At 31.3% G+C, this 17564-nt stretch overlaps 1 protein-coding gene across 1 annotated transcript in view; it reads right to left on the reverse strand.

Annotated features, from left to right (window-relative positions):
• LOC148300826 (uncharacterized) overlaps positions 1-11522 on the reverse strand; it is a 63850-nt gene extending 52328 nt beyond the window's left edge. Inside the window, exon 1 of the mRNA XM_088274269.1 lies at positions 11304-11522. The gene's annotated coding sequence lies outside the window, so the exon portion shown is untranslated. The remainder of the gene's footprint in view (positions 1-11303) is intronic.
• Positions 11523-17564: the final 6042 nt, after the last annotated feature.

Here is a 17564-nt window from a genome sequence, read left to right on the forward strand (position 1 = left end):
AATCCAGGTTATATTTTTACGTAATTGAATTTTTTGCTTAGAACACTGTTTTTGTATTAAAAATATATGTTTTTCTTCGAAATAAACATATGGTTTTGAAAAGTAAAGAGTTATTTAAAGGTAAGGATTTTAAAAAGGTGATAACAATTATTTTTTTCAATATAATTCACTTATATTCTCCACAATTTTTTGGTTTGATCAAATTATTGTTCACAAATTTTGGTTTCTGGGTAATAAAACAATGGGTATAAATTCTTACATCAGTATGGGTTTTAATACCCAGACCTCTTAGAATACCCAGATTTCCGTATTCTTTTTCATTCATGTAAAGAGTCAAAAATGTAAAAATAACTCCTTAAAATAAAATGACTAAGACTTCCATATTTATAATTTTATAAAATAAAATAGCTTTATTTTTGTCACTTTTTTATCGGTACATTTTTTCTACAACCGGTTTCGACAAGAACCTTGTCATCATCAGGGTTAAACATGTAAGAAAAAACGTACCAATAAAACAGTGGTTAAAAAAAAGCTTTATTTTATTAAGTTTATATATAATTGTGCCACAAAGTATCTGCGAAAAACACTTGTTACTTTGAAACTTCTGGGAATCGAACCTCGAACCTGTACACGCTAACCTAAGGCGGCAACCGTTACTCTACGAAGACGCGCAGTAAAACTAATCAAATAAAATATTATACTCAGTTAAGAAAAAGTGTACCAATAACAAAGTGGTTAAAAACAAAGTTGTTTTATTTTATAAAATTAATAAAATATGCTGTAAAGTATCTGCGAAAAACGTTAAAGAAATTCTTTATTTTTCTTCATCTATGTTGAGATGTCAAAGAAAAACACTTGTATTACTTTGAAACTTCTGGGAATCGAGCCTCGAACCTGTACACGCTAACCTAAGGCGGCAACCGTTACTCTACGAAGGCGCGCAGTAAAACTAACCGCATAAAATATTATACAGAGTTATGATAATTTCGCATTAGCGAATTGCATAAACGCCGTAATCCCGATAACTAGAGCAGTGCACTGATCGCTTCTCGTTTGGATTTCGTGTACCGTTCGGCAAACCTGAAATGTCAACATTATCACTCGAACGGTAATCCGAACGCGCGTCCCAAATTCGAGATACTCCGCGGCCCATCGGCGATCGGCCGGCCCCCTTGCGTAACGCGGGCATGATCGGAACGGATCGAGATATAAGTCCGAACGACAATCTGTAAAGTGATCACTTAAGTCGTCAGCCTTGTTCTTAAAATCACTAGAACTTCACTAGAGACATCTATTGGTGAGATGTAAAGAAGCTTTTTATTAAGCAGAAACTCTTATATTAGTAGGTGAGGTCCGAATCCTGGATTATAATCAAGATTTCTAAATTGGTTCATATATATAGAACTTCAAAGAATTTGAGTAGCGTGGTTGTCAATAATGGGTAGAATTGGTGAATGTTACACGTGTGTAAAGAGATCACTCAAACCAGCCTATGACGGTCGTCAGCCCCGTAAATGCCCAGACTTCCGTGCTCTTCTTCATCTTTGATGAGATGTCAAAAAATAATATGAAAAATTCATCCTTTTAAATGTTTTTTGTGGGTAATTTCTTAAAAATATGTATAAATAAAAACCACCCCTAATACGAGTAGACTGCGTCCAAACTACAAACTATTAAAACTGATATGTACAAAGGTTAAATGTACCTGAATTTTTTTCTTAAACACCGATTTTGAGTTGAAAAATAACCTTTTCCTCAAAATAAATACATGGTTTTGAAATTAAAAGCGTTTTCAAAATTATAAAAAAAAAATTCCAAACAAATTCCAATATTTCGCTCACTCCTTTCAACAACGTCATTTATCAAAAAACTTGATTTTTCAGGAGATCGTTTTTAATGAAAAATATGTATTATAAAATGTATTGAAAATAAATATCACGCTGCGCACTTACTGTACACGTTATTTACACACGGTGGTTAAGAACTTTTATTTCATTTTTTATATTACATATCGCTCACTCCTTTCAACAACGTCATAAATAAAAAAAACTTGATTTTTCAGGAGATCGTTTTAAAGTTTAATAATATTATAAAATGTATTAAAAATGAATATCAAGCCACTTTATTGAACTTTTTACTGCGCAACAGATCTTTTTAGGTAAAACTTGAATGTTTTTTCTCCATTTGAAAAATATTAGTTTTACTTATTTAAAAAAAATCAACAATACCTTTCTTCAAAATGCAAAAACAACGCTTTCTGCCCTGTAGCGGGTAAATATTAAGTTAAAAATATGCCGCTTTTGCTGGGATATAGTACATTTTCTGGGCATTCCGAAAACATGCACAACTGAAAATTTACGATTTTTTATATAATATGGCATTATTTATTGATTTGGCGTTTAATTTGTAGAACTCCATTTTAATTTATGTATTAATTTTAAATCAAACACAGATATTTTGAGTTAGTAGACTCAAAAAATCTGTGTTTGATTTAAAATTAATACATAAAATAATATGGCATTTACATTTTGAGTGTGTCCAAATACTTGTTCACAAAATCTGGATTATCTCCAATTACAGGAGTTATTTTCATATTATTTTTTGACATCTCATCAAAGATGAAGAAGAATATGGAAGTCTGGGCATTTACGGTAAATGCCCAGACTTCCATATTCTTCTTCATCTTTGATGAGATGTCAAAAAATAATATGGCATTGTTGAAAAAGCGATATGGTGTTTGAAAATGACGCAGAATGCATCAAAACACGTGTCGCAATAGATTTTAAGAAATAGTGCCAATTACCAAGTAAAACTTGAATTAAAAATGAATAAATATTTTGTCAGTTAACATCACGCTATGCCAGTAACATACGTCGCCAGAATAATTACGGCTTATGGAACTAGTTATAACAGTTAGAACACAAATTATTATTTGCGAACCGGTAACAGTCGGTCCAAAGATACGTTATAAAATTACTATCCAGTGGTTACATGGTCCATTTTGCGGATTCGACGATAATTCACCATTAGCACTTCACATAATAACACATTTTCTTGGCGAGATGACCTGAGTAGGTGAGACAAAACCTGTATGACCACTTTTTTTCATATTTGTATATTTAAATACAAAAATTCTTTCGGTTCAGTACTTTCTAGTGCCTATAAATATATCGTTGTCCGCCTCGGTAGTGTAATGGTCGGCACGCTCGGCTACCGTTCTGGAGGTCCCGGGTTCGATTCCCAGGGGGGGTCAAATAAATATAAGTGATTTCATCACTGTAATATTTATTCAATATTACCCTGGTCTGGTATCTGAAGCGGAGGGCTGATCACCTTTCCTTCATGTGTAAACGATCAAAATAACTCTGCGTTTATATGACGCAGTGCCAATATTATATATATATATATATATATATATATATATATATATATATATATATATATATATATATATATATATATATATATATATATATATATATATATATATATATATATATATATATATATATATATATATATATATATATATATATATATATATATATATATATATATATATATATATATATATATATATATATATATATATATATATATATATATATATATATATATATATATATATATATATATATATATATATATATATATATATATATATATATATATATATATATATATATATATATATATATATATATATATATATATATATATATATATATATATATATATATATATATATATATATATATATATATATATATATATATATATATATATATATATATATATATATATATATATATATATATATATATATATATATATATATATATATATATATATATATATATATATATATATATATATATATATATATATATATATATATATATATATATATATATATATATATATATATATATATATATATATATATATATATATATATATATATATATATATATATATATATATATATATATATATATATATATATATATATATATATATATATATATATATATATATATATATATATATATATATATATATATATATATATATATATATATATATATATATATATATATATATATATATATATATATATATATATATATATATATATATATATATATATATATATATATATATATATATATATATATATATATATATATATATATATATATATATATATATATATATATATATATATATATATATATATATATATATATATATATATATATATATATATATATATATATATATATATATATATATATATATATATATATATATATATATATATATATATATATATATATATATATATTTATATATTTACTTTTTTATTTATTTAATATGGTTACACAATTTTTTAATTTTTTTTCAAAACAATTTCAGTTAATTTTCTAGACATTTTTTTTTTACAATATTAAAATTAATAACGCAGAATTGTCCAATAAAGAAACTAAGCTCTTGTGCTTGGAGAGGGACTTACACTTATTATTTATTGTTTATGTTCGTTAGTAATATAATTTTTTCTTTTCTTTTCTTTCTTTGATTAACATGTATATTATTCTGGGCAATTTCGACCGTCATAGGCTGGTTTAAGTGATAACTTAACACACGTGTAACATTCACCAGACTACCCATGATTGACAATCACGCCACTCAAATTCTTGGAACTTCTATGTATATTTTTCAAATTTGAAACATAGTGCTTGAATTCACTAGTATTTCATTTAAGACATCTATAGTGAGATGAAAAAAGCTTTTTATTGAGCAAGAACTCTTTCATTTATATGTGAGTTCCAAAGCCTGGATTAAAATCACACATACATGAGAAACGCTAGAAATGACTTTTTAATTTTTTTTATTTATTTTGCTTATAATTTTACCAGTTGATTTAAACTAACTAACTAACCATCACACCGCTTTCCTGCAGGGGTAGGCAGAGAGAATAGAGCGCCACACCACTCTGTCCTTGCAAACATTCTTCGCCTCTTCCACGTTCATGCATCTCCTCATACATACCCGCCGATTGTTACGATTCCTAACCTGACCACTTTCAAGTATTTGGCATACTTGATCGTGCCATGTTTTTCTCAGTCTTCCTCTGCTTCTTTTCCCGCTAACATTCGCCTCATAAATTTTGCACCAGTTTTTTTCACATAGCAATTCAGTTTTTTTCATATTTCATACCAGTTGATTTATTTACAATATTTTGAGTGTGTCCAAATACTTGTTCACAAACTTCCATATTCTTATTGTGGAGATTTAAAAAATATATACATATTTAAAAAATAACTTCTTATTGGAGATAATTCAGATTTGGGAACAAGTATTTGGACACACTCAAAATGTTGTAAAGATAAAATACATAAATAATTTTGCGGACAGCTTAGAGAATAGCTACAATTAAGTTACGAAATTCGCGTTGTTAAAAAAAAAAAAAAAACATTCAAGTGTTAAATCGATATAATCGCTGCACTAAAATCATAATATATACTCGCAATATATAATATTTCGTCATAAAATCATACAAGTCGTGATCTGGACATGCGTTGATCGTTGAACATTACCCAACAGCCATGGAAAACTACACCATGATGGTCAGTCGGCAAGTATTTTGTAAATTATTTTGATTAGCGGTGATTGCGTTGACCTATTGCTTGTACACAAGCTAGAAAAATAAAAGCCTCTGGCTTTCTGTGTCCGTAAAAAAGATATGCAGCATAAATGGTTCTGCGAAACTATGTTGATAGTGTAATTAAAATATATAAAACTAGCGTGTGACCCATCATGACATATGGGATCGAATGCAGAGGGGAAATAGCAGTAACAAAAAACTCACTAAGAGTGTCAGAAATGAAGATGCTAAGGAGCATATCTGGCAAGAGTCTACGAGATAGAACAAGGAACACCAGGATAATAGAAATATATGAGATTGAATATGTCGTTAGGTGGCGAAGGCAGCAAAGAATAATTAAAATACATAAAACTTGTGTGTGACCCACCATGACATGTGGGATCGAATGCACAGCGGACACCGTAGTAACAAAAAACACACCGAGAGTGTCAGAAATGAAGATGCTAAGGAGCATATCTGGCAAGAGTCTACGAGATAGAATAAGGAACACCAGGATAAGAGAAATATGCGAGATGGAAGATGTTAGGTGGGGAAGGTAACGAATGAGACAGTGGTATGCGCATGTGAGGAGAATGGAACCATCCAGACTCCCCCACATTGTACTGTACGGGTAACCCCAAGGCAGACCACCAAAGAGATGGATTGACTGAGAATCCACATCGCAGGAGGCAAATCTTTCTTAAAAACAGGCCACAAGAACTACACCACGACGAAGGTTTAGAACCAGACGCGACCATTAACTAAAATGGACCACTTTTTTATTCTTAGGACACTTTAACCTACCAGTTTCGACAAGAACCTTGTCATCATCAGGGTTTATTAAATTCTAAAACATTAAAAACATTAAAATACTCATAGTTTTTGGTAAGGGAATGTAATAAGTTATGAGTATTTTAACGTTTATAATGTTTTAGAATTTAATAAACCCTGATGATGACAAGGTTCTTGTCGAAACCGGTAGGTTAAAGTGTACTAAAAATTAAAAAAATGGTTAAAACAAATTTGTTTAATTTTATAAATTTTATATTGTCATTTCTTTTAATGATTTATGGTATAAGATACCATATGAACCCTAGAGGCATGTTTGTACACTTCACGTCAAAGTTTGGAATAAAAATAAATCAATTAATTAATTAATTGGCTTGCCAGATAATTTTTCCCCGGCTGCCTATTCCAGACTAATAAAATTTTTAAATATGACGCTTTTTCGAGGTCAGACAGTGTACAAAGGGTTAAGAACAAGTAATTCACTGCGGAGTTCCTCAAGGCCTTACAAAAGACCCCTTTCTACATCCTTTTTTTTCAAATCATTGAGCCGGTTCCTTTTAAAATCTTTTGTATTTACCTATCCCTTATTATATGGAGAAAAATGGACTCAATTTATTAAAGGTACCCGTGTAAGGATAATTTATTTCTTGTATTTGAGTACAGGTCTCAAAAGAGGCCGTTAGCATAATAATAAAACACGAAATCCAACAATACAAATGTTTAATCTGGCCATTCAAATAGTGTATGAATTGAACTCAAAAGCAAAGCTATTGATAGATACTATTTTTTTTAAGATCTCAACATAGATGAAGAAGAATATGGAAATCGGTACTTACAAGGCGTGTGACCTGTAATTGGCTAGTTAAATGATTAAGCTAGTTAAGTTAAGAGTTAACCAGTCGATGACAGGCCATAAGCCCTGTAAATACCCAGACTTCCATATTATTCTTCATCTATGTTGAGATATAAAAAATAATAAGAAATGAACCCACAAGTGGAAAAAACCCAGATTTGTGAACAAGTATTTGGACAGACTCAAAATGTTGTGGATAGATACTACACTAAAAGAAAAATATGGAAGTCTGAGTACATATTTACAGGGCTTATGACCTGTCATTGGTTAGTTAAGTAATTAAAGTGGTTACGTGAATTAACCAGCTTGTCCACTACCCGGAATTTTACCGTCCGGCAGTCCGGTTTTGAAAAATGAAAGCGACTACGACAGTTCAGCGTGATCGAGTTTTACGTAACGCACCGATCAAGAGCTCCGATCCGAAGAACAATGGACAAAAGCACAAGCCAATCCAAGCCAATCATCGTTTTAAAACGCTAACTGACGTGCCGGACGCTAAAATTCCGTGCAATTCCGTGTAGTGGACAAACGCCCTATGACAGGTCTCGAGTCGAAATAATCGGCGGGTATGCACGAGAAGATGCACGAATGTGGAAGAGGCTAGCAAATACCGTGAAGTGTGCTGTTGTATTCTCTCTGCCTACCCCTGCGGGGAAACGACGTTGACCAGTTAGCTAGTTAATTTCGTTATCAGTGTCTATCAAACAATTTATTCAAATTTAAATTAAAAGTAAGTCGATTAAAACGGTCGGTAATTAAATCGAGTTTGACACATATAACTGCTACGCATTCATTTGTGATATCATATTTTTTTGTATTTACTTTTAATCTGTAGAAAGATAAAAAAAGTCTAGTACATGGCGGCCATCTTTGATCTCAATTAAGTGAAATTCTTTTAAAATTAGAACGGAGAACTGTCAAAAAATAAAGTCGTTAATTTCAATACGGTATAACATTAAAAGTGCGTCAAATATGATTTATTTACATTTAAAAAAATTCAAAATTTGTTTTTTTTTTTAAATTACTTAACGTCTGACTGACTCTGAAATCTAGCTATGGCTTATGCAATACCGCTTTTCGTGACCCTACTTAGGTTTTTTTAAAATGTTTAATTACCTAACGTCCAAGTGATTCTGAATTCTAGCTACGGCTTATGCAACACCGCTTATCGTGACTACTTAGGTTTCAACTTTTTTTAAGTTTCATAGCCTATGCCTACTCGTGAGTGGATTTACTCTTTATGTTTAAAGTTACTATAATTTCATGTAATTCGTGAGTGAAAATTCTAAGCAGTTTAATATATTTTAGGATAATTTATATAGCGCCATTTTCGTAAAATACTACCTGAAGGGGTGTTCATTCTTAATTAACTGGAGAAAATAATATGGTAGAAATGATTTAGCAAACAAATGTATTACAAATAAAATACATATTTTTTTGCAGGACACAATAGAGTCTGGGTATGTGGAAGTGAAGCATGAGCTGGCAAAAGAAGGATGAAAGAAGAATGAATGCAGTCGAAATGTCTCAGACAAATGTACGCCAAAACGATACATGATAGACGTTCGAATGGTGATATAAAGAAATAATGCAAGACTGAGATTAACATTATCGATAAAATTAAGAAAGGTGTGTTGAGATGGTTTGGGATCGAATGAGTGAAGAAAGGATAGTTTAACAAATTGATGAGGTGAATGTGGTTGGTAATAGAATCAAAGGAAGACGATGAAAACTTGGCATTATTAAGTATGTTAAATACTTGAATGGTCAGATCAGAAGTCGGAATAGTCGGCGAGTATGCATAAGGAGATGCGTGAATATGTGAGGGGCGAAAAATGTTTTCAGTGACAGATTGGTGTGGCATTCTATTCTCTCTGCCTACCCCCGCGGAGAAGCGGCGTGATGGTTAGACACTTACTAATGACTGAGATCTATATATATATACATATATATATATATATATATATATATATATATATATATATATATATATATATATATATATATATATATATATATATATATATATATATATATATTGAAAAATATTTTTATATTTTTTTTTGTACTATATAACCTTTCAACAACTCTTTTCTATTCATAACCACATATATATTTATTTCAAAGAAAAAGTTTTTTTTTCAATATAAAAACGGTGTTTTAGCAAAAAATTGAGTTACGTCAAATGTTACCTGAGTTAAAATAAAATAAGTTAAAATAAGTGAAGGCCCAATTTACGATTTATCGTATATTGGGCCTTCACTAAATGATGTATAAGGTACTGCATTCTATACCGATAGTTATAATACAAATACTAACATATTAGAATGTCTCTTGAAAAAACATCTCTATAGTAAAATTGTGCAAAATAACTATAGTAATTTTTGAACTGCGATCTCGCATTGATAATGACAATTTATTATTGTCACACGGAAACTAACAAGTCATCGTATTTTAAAACTAAATTGTGTTGAGGTTACCTATAATTGTAAATGAGTACAATTGGAGCATTTGAATAAATATTTACAATGAATAAACTATGCCGAATAATTTTAATAACGACAAAGGTATTTTGTTGGAACAGTGCAGTGGATATGTGTCATCGTATTCAAGTTATGAAGAGTCCAGCAGTTAGTGTCGTGGAGAGAGTCATAAACTGTAATAGGTTCGACGCCCAATCTGACACATTTTTATTCCTATTTTCAGACACAATTCCAGACAATAATGTGTGAATTTCTATATCTTCGGTTTTTCAAATTATCGAGTTATTGATAAATATTTTTTTTAATTTTCGATTTTTATGTTTAGTATTTCATATAATAAAACAACAACTATATAGTTTTGTCCGCACATTTTTTATTTGACAGTGATAGGGTTTCGTCGTTACCGGCATCATCAGACTGGTAACATCAGACTGGATGTCGGTAATGGAAAAAAAACTATATACATAGTTTATGTATTAATTTAAAATCAAACACAGATTTTTTGAGTCTACTAAGTTGTATTTTATTAACAAAAACACATAAAAAAATATATTGTGACAATTGTTTCGCCTTGTTAGGGCATTATCAAACGAATGTGAAGATCAAATGGATATATACATAGTTGTTATTTTATTAATTAAAATGCAATTCCAACATGAAATGTCGGTACAAAACTTAAAACTTAGTATTTCATGTTTTAGTTTTATTGGTATTTTTAGATTGAATTTTCTATTTATTTTTTGAGTTGTCATGGTCTGCAAATAAATAGTTATATTCCTGTGCGGTTTTAAAAATAAATTTAAAACGTTACTTTTCATTTTCATCTATCTGAGAAAATTTCATATTAATAGGTCTTCAAGCCATGACTAGATTTACAAATATAAAATACAAATATATTTAATTTTCTTTAATTAAACACTCGTATACCATAATACTACTTATTGAGTTTTATTTCATTACACACGACTAGTTTCGAAAACTACAGATGTTTTCATCAACAGTAGATTACAGTTTTTGTAATCATCCGTTGATGAAAACAACTGTTATTTTCGAAACTAGTCGTGTGTTTTGAAATAAAACAAAATAAGTGGTATTATAAGTGTTTAATTTTTTATAATAATGAACATGTCATTCCACAAAGTTAATAAATAATATCATGTAAAAGATATTGATTTTTTTAGATATAATAGGAATGTAGAGATATATAATCCGTTTATCTAAATTTATCCCAATTTTTATAGAGTTTAATTAAGTGTTTTGTACGTTTAAACCCATGTTATCAAAAGTTTTAAATAGTATGGGTATAATAGAGGAACAAAAAGTTTATAATATAATTAATTGAAGAACTTAAAAGTTAAACCATGGATTAGATTTTAAAAATATATATTTTCTTAAAACTAGGCGATTTGTCCCAAATATATAGAAACAAAATTGACTTCGCATCATCAATTCGAGTCGTGCACTAAACAATCACATAACAATTTAGTTGATAACATAAATTGACGATATTTTTGAAACATGAGAAAAATACCGTTAATATTTATAAAACTCCAAAAGCGTAACACACGCACTTTTCAACGCCATGTTTATTTTGTTTTGTGAAAAATAAGCGAAAACAATTTGAATTCAGAACTGTCAAACGTGTTCCAAACCGAACGAAACGAACGCGACGAGTTTCCGAACTAAACTGAACCGAAGTGAAGTTAGCCGAGTTAGGAGCGAGTACGTGCGATAAACACAAAATGATGCTGCGAATGACACTCTATAAAAATGCCATTTGCAACGTATGATAACGAAAAGCAGTCATAATATTGATATAGCTTTTTTATTTATTCGTCTAAAATTCTCCCGCCAGATGTAGTTACAGAATTAACAGGTTAGCCAAGCGAGGGAAAGGGATGCACGCTGTCACGTGACTTTCGAATCAAGTGCATTTTGACAGCTAGTAGCAAGGAGCGCTTTGGTTAGATGAAGTTTTTGAGTTGTGCGTTGAATTTATGTGTTTTTTTGGCGGAGTGGATGCGTTTTGTATGTTTTTGTGTGTTTTTTAGACCAAATGTTAAGGGATTTGAAAGGGGAGGAGGTCAGCAGACAGCTGGACGCGACTCGCTCGAACCGTTACGCTGATGGAACCAAACGTAAAACGGGAACAATTTGAATGATTTAACACGGTCGTTATTGACCGACAGAAAAGTAATATTTAGCTTACTAACTATCACGCCCTTTCCGCAGAGGCAGGAAGAGAGGATAGAACGTCAAACCTCTCTGTAATTGCAATTGTAATGATTGCAAACAATCTTCGCCTCTTCATGCATCTCTTCATACAATTCCGCCGATAACCTTAATCCCATGTCCCAAAATGAGAAATAGAAACTACTCATCGGGAATATTATATGTATATATGATTTATGTGTGTAATATGTTTTGAAATAAATAAATAAAATAAAAATATTCCGACTCCTGACTCTAAAAGAAAACCAACGACAATAACAATAAATTTTGAAAAAAAAAAAACTCTTTAATTCTTGCACTCTCTCTATGCTCTCCTTTTAATAAAATCCTCAGCTTAACAGTTGGTTTTATTATTAGCGAAAATCATTTATATATTATTTGTGTAAAATATTTTAAAAGCATTTTTAACTTTGTGTTGTGATAATATATAACATTCTTGTTAACATAAAACACATTAATGAGGCGAATGTAATTGGGAAAAGGAGCAGAGGAAGACCGAGAAAAACATGGCACGATCAGGTATGCCAAATACTTGAAAGTAGTCAGTTTAGGAGTCGTCATAAAAGGCGGGTATGTATGAGGAGATGCATGAACGTGGAAGAGGCGAAGAATGTTTGCAAAGATAGAGTGGTGTGGCGTTCTATTCTCTCTGCCTACCCCTGAGTTATGTTAAATGTTGGTTAGTTAGTAAGTTCCTTCTTAACATTCATTGTTCGTTTTGTGTAATACAACTTAAAAACACTACTTCATGACTAACGGTTACGGAATAATCATCCTCAGAAAAGCCGGACTGCTGACTATCATCAACAGGCCTTCCGTTCCACTAGAAGAGGGTTCGGCATTTTATGCCCTAGCTATACCACCTCTCATGAGAGTTCCTTATGAACTAACACGGATATGATGTTGGATAGATTCTCACCCAGGCTCCTGTAACGCCCCTCCAGCTGTTGTCTTTGATGTGAACAATTACATATTTAAACACAATCAAAATGTTGTGAATCACCCAAATGTATTTACTTATACATTACATATTGACATACTTATACAATACATACTTGACAATAATAATAATAACAAGTAATAAATATTACGTCGTCCGCTATGGGCCAAGATAAACAGTACTCGCGGAATAATACGTCTGTGGAGGTCCTCACCAAAACGTTACATTTCCATTATAAATGATTTTAAGTATTATTTCAGCAGAATATGTATGAGGAGATGCATGAATGTAGAAAAGGCGAAGAATGTTTGCAAAGACAGTGGTGTGGCGTTCGATTCTCTCTGCCTACCCCTGAGGGGAAGCGACGTGATGGTTAGTTAGTTAGTTTTAAGTTAAGATCAGGAATGGATCTTTGTCAGACGGGAGGAATATCTAATTTAATATACAATACATACTTAAACATAACATATCGTTCACTCATTTCAAGAACGTCATAAATCAAAAATCGACAATTTTCAGTTGTGCATGTTTTTGGAATGCCCAGAAAATGTACTACATATATCCCAGCAAACGAGGCATATTTTTAACTTAGTATTTACCCGCTAAAGGGCAGAAAATGTTGTTTTTGCATTTTGAAGAAAAGGTATTGTTTAATTATTTTTTTAAATAAACTAAATATTTTTCAAATGGGGAAAAAAACCTTCAGGTTTTACCTAAAAATATCTGCTGCATAGTAAAAAGTTCATTAAGTGGCTTGATATTTATTTTTAAGACATTGTGTTATATTTCTAAACATTAAAAACGTTTTCCAGAAAAATCAAGGTTTTTGATTTATGACGTTCTTAAAAGGAGTGAGCGATATGACTTCACTCTGGCCAATGTCTGTCTGTATATGAGCATAGCCTGAAACAACTGGTGTGATCGGTAGCCTGGAGGGGAAGGGAGGGAGAGGAAGATCCTCACACGATGGACCGATCAAGTTAAGGCAGCAGCAGGCACCTCGGTGGTTGGAGCGCTACGTGCAGCGCAGTCAAGGGATAACTGGAGAAGAGTCATTGCTTCCACAAGGGTCACAACCCTCAGTAATGAAGACTAATACCGAGAAGAAGAAGAATGGACCTATTTAATCGACAATCGCTAGATCAACCCTGATAAGGAATTAAAACACAATAAAGCGACCCACCATGAAATAAATAATAAATAAAGTAATTTATTAATAAAAAATAATATGACCAATTATCTGTCCATAGTATACAATGTGCCCCCATTTTACGCCGAGCCGACATCTTGAATTCCAGCCGCACCACTCCCAGCGATGCTGCGTCCTCTTTTCTCATAATATTCAATTTATTATTGCCGGACTTATCGCAATAATAATAAATAATAATAATAAGTAATAAATATTACGTCGTCCGCTATGGGCCAAGATAAACAGTACTATCAGAATAATTTGTCTGTGGAGGTCCTCACCAAAACGTTACATTTCCATTATAAATGATTTTAAGTATTATTTCAGCAGAACCAGAGGAAGCAGAAAAGTCGAAGAAGACCGAGGAAAACTTGGAACAATCAGGTATGTCAAATACTTGAAAGCGGCCGGGTCAGGAGTCGTAATAATCGTCGAGTATGTATGAGGAGATGTATGAATGTAGAAAAGGCGAAGAATGTTTGCAAAGACAGAGTGGTGTGGCGTTCGATTCTCTCTGCCTACCCCTGAGGGGAAGCGGCGTGATGAATAGTTAGTTAGTTTTAAGTTAAGATCAGGAATGGATCTTTGTCAGACGGGAGGAATATCTAATTTAATATACTCAACCTTTATAGGATTGTATAAGACTCGTTTTGTGTTTATAACAGCATTCGAAAAAACGTCATTTTCGTAAGTTGGCAGTGAACGACGTCTCAGAAACGACGGGTTTATTTTAATGTTGGTGTCATTGCTAAATTATTGGCGGCTCTATTTATTGATGTCTATGGTCCACCCTCCCACTCCGCCCTCCCCTCATATTTGTATAACACAAATGTTAGTGTAGTGGTAAACAAACAATCCACACTACTACTATTACAGCTCTATAAACCATAGACAATAAACCATATGACGTCATAAAACGTTCGATGACGGAAATTTGATGACGTATACGAACGCTCGTTTTTCGTTTTATCAAAATATTTAAATAAGTTTAAACCTTAATATCTCCCTTACTTCTCTACAGATTTCAATAAGAATGCTACCGATAGTCTTGTGATTTTTCACATTAATTTATTAGCCAATAATCTACCCAGACTTCCATATTCTTCCTCATCCATATTGAAACGTCAAAAAATGTAATTATATACGATTTTATGTAAATTTTATTATAGAAATGGGCTTTTGTAATTATTTTAAATAATACATAGTTGAATTTGTATTTTATTTTATTTTATTTGGGAATTTTACATAACAGTTACATAAAGTAATTCACATTAATAAGTTACACAAAATAATAATCACACATCGTGATATTTATCTATTCTAGCTCGTAAAATTGTTACGTTTTGGTGCGATTTAATGATTTCATATTGGTTTAACACAGGATTGGTCACGTTTTGTGGCAACTTTAATTAAGATTTTGATAGAATACAGGAAACAGAACAGATTTGCATTTTAAGGATTGTTTTGTGCAATATCATAAATGTAACTTTTTGGTGAGGACCTCCACAAATATTACTGATTACAATTTTAATGGGCTTAACCGCCTGATAACTTCTGCTAGCCTGGTAGCGAAGTAATCAAAACGTCGTATTTATCAAAACATTCAGGCATTCGCAGGTTCGATTCCTGACAGGATGGGCCATGATTTAATAGACTAGCTAAGTATCCATCATGTTGGTTCTCCGAAGGGGTAGGCAAAGAGAGATTAGAACGCCACACCAATTAGTATTTGCAAACAATCTTCGCATTTTTCATACTTGATCATCTCCTTAAACATCATTAATATCCGCTGATTATTCTGACACCTGACCAAGTCCATATATTTTAAATACTTGATCATGCCGAGTTTTCCTCAGTCTTCTTCTGCTCCTATTTCTAACTGAATTCGACTGATAAATTTATTTTACTAAAATTTCTTCACTCATTTGATACACATGCCCAAACCATCTCAACACAAAATTTGTAATATTTGTCGCAGTATTTTTTGTATTTGTAATTATCCGCCTCCGTAGTGTAACGGTCAGCACGCTCGTATACCGTACTGGACGTCAAGGGTTCGATTCCCAGGGAGGGTCAAACAAATATAAGTGATTTTTTCACTTTAATATTTATTCATTATTACCCTGGACTGGTATCTGAAGCGGAGGGCTGATCACCTTTCCTCCATGTTAATGTTCAAGATAACACTGCGTTTATATGATGCAGTGCCCTATGCACCATTGGGATGCGGATAAGGGTTTGAAAAAAAAAGAATTATTTTTATTCGATTATTTTTTGTTCTTCAACTTTTTGTAGCTTTTATTATTTTATATTTTGTATATTAAATGCATTGTTAACTTTGTAGTATGGAAATATAACACTATCCTTATCATTCATCGTTCAATTTGTGTAATACCACTTAAAAACACTACTTCATTACTACCGGTTTCGGAATAATCATTATATCATCAAATCGAATGTAAACTGAAGTAGCGTTTTGACACAAAGAATGAAAGATAAATGATAAGGAGTGTTTTATTGATTATTTTTATTATTATTTTTTTTTTTTATTTATTTCTTAAGTTAGCTTATATTAAAACTAATATAAACTATTATATACATTTACATCATCTTCATATATTTACATTTCCTTACAGTAACTTACACATTTATTTTTAAATTCTTTCAGACACTTTTCATTCTTCATACATTCAGGCATCTCATCATACATTTTTAAACCCTTATACATCAAGCAATTTTGCGACTCAGCTCTTTTCAATAATGGTAGTCTTATTTTATCCTTTTGTCTAGTAGCATATTCGTGACAATTTTTGTTTAAGACAACTTTATCCTTAAAATATTTTGGCAACTTATCGTGAAAAAATTTATGTACAAATATCAACATATTAAATTTAAGTCTTCTTCTTACAGATAACCATTTTAGTTCATCTCTCATTTTTTTTACATTGCTGTATTTATTTTTCTTAAGAACTATTCTCATCAATATTATATTTCAGCCTTGGATTCTTTCCTTATATCACCTTTCTAATATCATACATCGTTTTGTCGCACTGAGAGATCGCATTCCGACTGCATTCAGTCTACTTATATCCTTCTATTGCCAACTCCATGCTTCACTTTCATACGTACCCTACATTCCAACTAATAAAAAGCTAATAACGGATGCATTCTTTGGTGCACTTTGAAATTTGCAGAGGAGAGTTCGCGAAAAGTGTCGCGGAAGTTCACAGTATGGGCTCCTTCTCACGCAATTATCTGCCTACTCATACCGGGACACGCTGCGCACTTACTGTTCACGTTATTTACACACGGTGGTTAAGAACTTTTATTTTATTTATTGATTTGGCGTTTAATTTGTAGAACTCCATTTTAATTTATGTATTAATTTTAAATCAAACACAGATTTTCTGAGTCTACTAAGTTGTATTTTA

The sequence above is a fragment of the Brachycentrus maculatus genome, unplaced genomic scaffold (genome assembly GCF_059751285.1).
Source record: "Brachycentrus maculatus isolate JH-2025_06_01 unplaced genomic scaffold, ASM5975128v1 h1tg000653l, whole genome shotgun sequence".
NCBI lineage: Eukaryota > Metazoa > Arthropoda > Insecta > Trichoptera > Brachycentridae > Brachycentrus > Brachycentrus maculatus.